Raw genomic sequence first — 4244 nt, forward strand, 5'->3', positions numbered from 1 at the left:
CAATGACGAAATTGATTAAGACAATGTTAGTGAGACAGATGTTTCAAAAATTTTATAAATTATTATATCAATTATTATTAACATCATGTACTGATTTATCACTAAGGATGTCTGGTTTTATCTAAGAGAGGGTCTGAAGGCCCTAATCTTGCCAGGTGAAACAAACTCCTAAATAAATAAATAAAATTGTCAACTTGCCCCGCTTGGTCTAATACTCCACGAGTCTGTCCTGATATGATGTACTTCATGTGAGAGGTACAACTTGCCTGTTTTAAGGACGCAATGCACTCTGCACATACTTCCAGCCATGAGCATTTTCTTGTTCCTGCTACAGCTTGTCCTTCACCCACTTCCTCAAGTCTGCCTTCCACCTTTACACAGCAGGTGGCTTACATTTAGCTGTCCAAGCTGACCTGCCTTTAATATCTGTTCCTTAAAATGAATGGCCTATTATGTGTCACCTCCCCAAAATCCATTGGCCACTCTCACATTACACCAATATCTCCTGAAACTTTGGTTACACCAATTGTGGTAGTCGTACACCATCATCTGTCCTCTAAGGTAGTAATACTAGAGCTGAGTAACATTCCAGGCCTACAAAACTGTTCCAGGATACTACCATGGCCATTATAAATATGATGTTACTCCTTTCAATACCTCCCTCTCGTCTTAAGAAAACTGTGACTTTGCTACTGAAAGTATTTGTTGAACTCAGTTTATTCAAACATGCTGAAGTGTGTGCAATAGCAGGACAGACATGACAATAGGGTTCGGGTATCACAAGTGATGTATGACTCATAGTACATGACTCCATCTGTAGCTTTTATCACCATCTGTCTTAGCAAAGTATCAAATGGCAATTACTATGTTTTCTGTAGCTAAATGATAAAATTTTGGCAATACACAAGTTAGTTAACCTCTCAGTATATGAAGTTTTTGTAGCATCACTCTTAACAATGAAATTATATTCTCACTTGAATGATTTTTCACTGACTTTGAAAAACATGCAACACTACTTACAATAGTCTGCTACATTTGAATCTCTTTACTGGTCTTATAAATCATGATTTGGTACACAGTTCGGATCTATGAGATAGCAGCCATCAGATTTGAGATAGTAAATACAACTCATACACATTACGAATTTGAAATACTAATTGTACACATGTTGCATAGTGGTAACATAATCATAGAGATAAATATGATGATTGAAAACAATAAATGGTTATGAATTGTCACCAATTACACTAATTTTTATGATTTTCCACATCTTCAGAAACAGCTTAGGAGCAGTCGTCTAGCAAATATTGTTTCATTTTCACTTTAAACATACAAACTTGGTATCTGTTTCAAATAGGGTGATATGTGGTGATACAGCATAATGCCAGTGTAATATACTCCTTTTGGCCTACAAATGTGAGTATTTACTGTATTGAGAAGTAGGATATGCCTTTGCCTAGAATCGTAAGAGTGAAAATCATATTTATGCTTGGAGATATTTTCTTCTTTTAACAATCTGACTGCATAATTATGGATGTTTCACTGTCAGATCAGGCCACACGGCATCACACATAAGGCTCTGCTGTGGCTGGTGGTGGTCTTACAGCAGTCAGTGTATTAAGTGTTTCCTTTTGTGAAGGTTAGTGGTTTTTAAATATATAAGGTAGGGGCAGTATATTGAGATTTTTAAATATTGTTCTACAGGAGCCTCTATATTTGTCTTGTTATTCTGATTCTCTTTTTCTATAGTTTTTTTGTTAATTATGGAGTACTGTCAAAAAAATAATTCCATGTATCAGTAACGATTGGATACTACCAGGGTACATTGTGACCACTGGTGCATGGCTTGTATTTTGCATGAGGGTTCTTACAGCGTATGTGAACGCATTTAACTTTCAAGGTTTCCTGGCTATGTACATCTAAAAATGTTCTCTCATTTCCTGATGAGTTTCTGTGCTGTGTGGAAACTGATTGTCACTGCCTTTTTCAGAATTTATTTTAAGCCTATTAGTTCTGTTGTGTCAAATTTTGTATTATGACAACAGCTGTTTCCTGTACACTGTGTTTGTTGGACAATCTAATTAGGATACTTGTGTCATTTGCAAAAATTACTGTGGTACCTTTAGTTATCTTTTCTGCTAGGTCGTTAATGTAAATAATGAAGACCCTACAGGGGCTACATATCTGATGTTTTTGTTCATTACTCTAAAATTAGAAGTTTTGTGTGTATCTGCATCTTTGAATTTTATCTGAGTAATTTGTTGAAGATCATGGAGGTAAGAATGGATGCTGAGTAACATTCCAGGCCTACAAAACTGTTCCAGGATACTACCATGGCCATTATAAATATGATGTTACTCCTTTCAATACCTCCCTCTCATCTTAAGAAAACTCTGACTTTGCTACTGAAAGTATTTGTTGAACTCAGTTTATTCAAACATGCTGAAGTGTGTGCAATAGCAGGACAGACATGAAAATAGGGTTCGAGTAGGCTTCAAATTCCATATTTATTTATTGTCTGCAACAAAATATCACAGTCATTTCCATCAAAAGCTTTGAAAGGTTGGGGAATACACCAGAAACACCATGTTTATTAACTAATACACTTTGTATTTCATTTAGGAAGGCAAAAACAAATGGCTGGGTTGACCTGTCAGCTCTGAATCCATGTTACAAATCACTTATTAACATTTCTTTATTTAGTAATGCTGTTGGTCTCCTAAGAAACAGTTGCTCAAGAATTTTGTCAAAGCCTGACAAAAGTGATTCAGTCCTATCTGTAGTCTGCAGCTCCACATTATCTCAGTTTTTGTGCAGTTTTCAGATTTTCTGGAAATATAGCTCTCAGGAGTGATGCATTCTGAATATCTGTTAGCAATTCAGTTGCACTTGTACTGATGATATCATCTGGTATTTAAAAAGCATGCAGTGCATATGTATTGAAACATCTTTCAATCACTGAACTTCCTGACATTAACTCTGTTTTTGGAGGTTTCATGTCTCCCGTAGGAGCTGTTGTTAGGATTTGGGCATAGGGATCACTAAAACTGGGTTTTACAACTTAGGTTGTGTACATATATTTGTCTGTATTTATAAAAAAAATTGCCAATGGTTGTTGCAAAAGTACTAGTTATACGAGTTGGGTTAGTTACAGTTGGTTTTATGTTAAAGGACTTCAGTAAATCTTTGATTTAATCTTTAAATTTATTGGGTTTGGAGAAATTAACATTTACCTCTCCACATATGATAATATTTTTTAACAGTTGTTCCATGTGGTTAAAAAAGGCCACTTATCACCATCTGTTGATCTGTATACAAAGTTGATCACTGTATTTTAATTTGACAGTTCTGCTATTGAGAGTTCTATGCCTCTTTCTCTAAATAACGTGTCAAATTCAGTTAGATTACTGAATTATATATTTTATGTGACATACACGGTCCAATCACATTAATGTGATCAGCTGTCAAAAGCCTGAATAACCACCTTTTGCAGTGCAGACATGCAGGAAGAGAGTCAGTGTGGTTCTGGAAGGTATCAACAGGGATGTGGAGCCATGCCAACTCCAATTCCATAGCCTGCTGAACTAAGTTTCTCAACTGAGGATCTATGGTACGAACAACCTGACTGAGGTGTTCTCAACTGGGTTTAAATCTGAAGAGTTTGATGGCCAGTGGAGTACAGTTAACTCATCCTGGTGCTCTTCGAACCACAAACATACACTGCGAGCTGTGTGACAAACTGCATTGTCCTTTTAGTAGGTGCCACAGGGCAAGAAAAGTACAAGTTCTATGTAGGGGTGGACATGGTCCCCCAAGGATAAATGCATACATGTGTTGATCCATTGTGCCCTACCAGAATAATGAGATCACCCAGGGAATGCCACAAGAACATTCCCCAGTCCATAACAACTGTTGCAGGGCGTCACATGCCAACAGCCATCTTTCACAGGAAGCATAAAATGTGATTCATTGAAAAGGGCTCCTGTTGCCACTCAGATGACATCCAGTTGAGGTATTTGCATGCAAATTGCAGAAGTCGGCACGGGTGCATGAACTAGACAGTTGCTGCAGAACCCCATATGCAGCAATGTTCACTGAAAGGTCACTGAGCATACAATATTGGTAGTACCTTGGTTCACCTGGGCAGTCAGCTGCTCAGCAGTTACACATCTATTTGCCTGTAGACATCTCTGCAGCAGTTGTTCATCCATCATCTATGGCCTGTGTTGCACCTCAGTTGCCTC

The sequence above is a fragment of the Schistocerca americana genome, chromosome X, assembly GCF_021461395.2.
Source record: "Schistocerca americana isolate TAMUIC-IGC-003095 chromosome X, iqSchAmer2.1, whole genome shotgun sequence".
NCBI classification, from domain to species: Eukaryota; Metazoa; Arthropoda; class Insecta; order Orthoptera; family Acrididae; genus Schistocerca; species Schistocerca americana.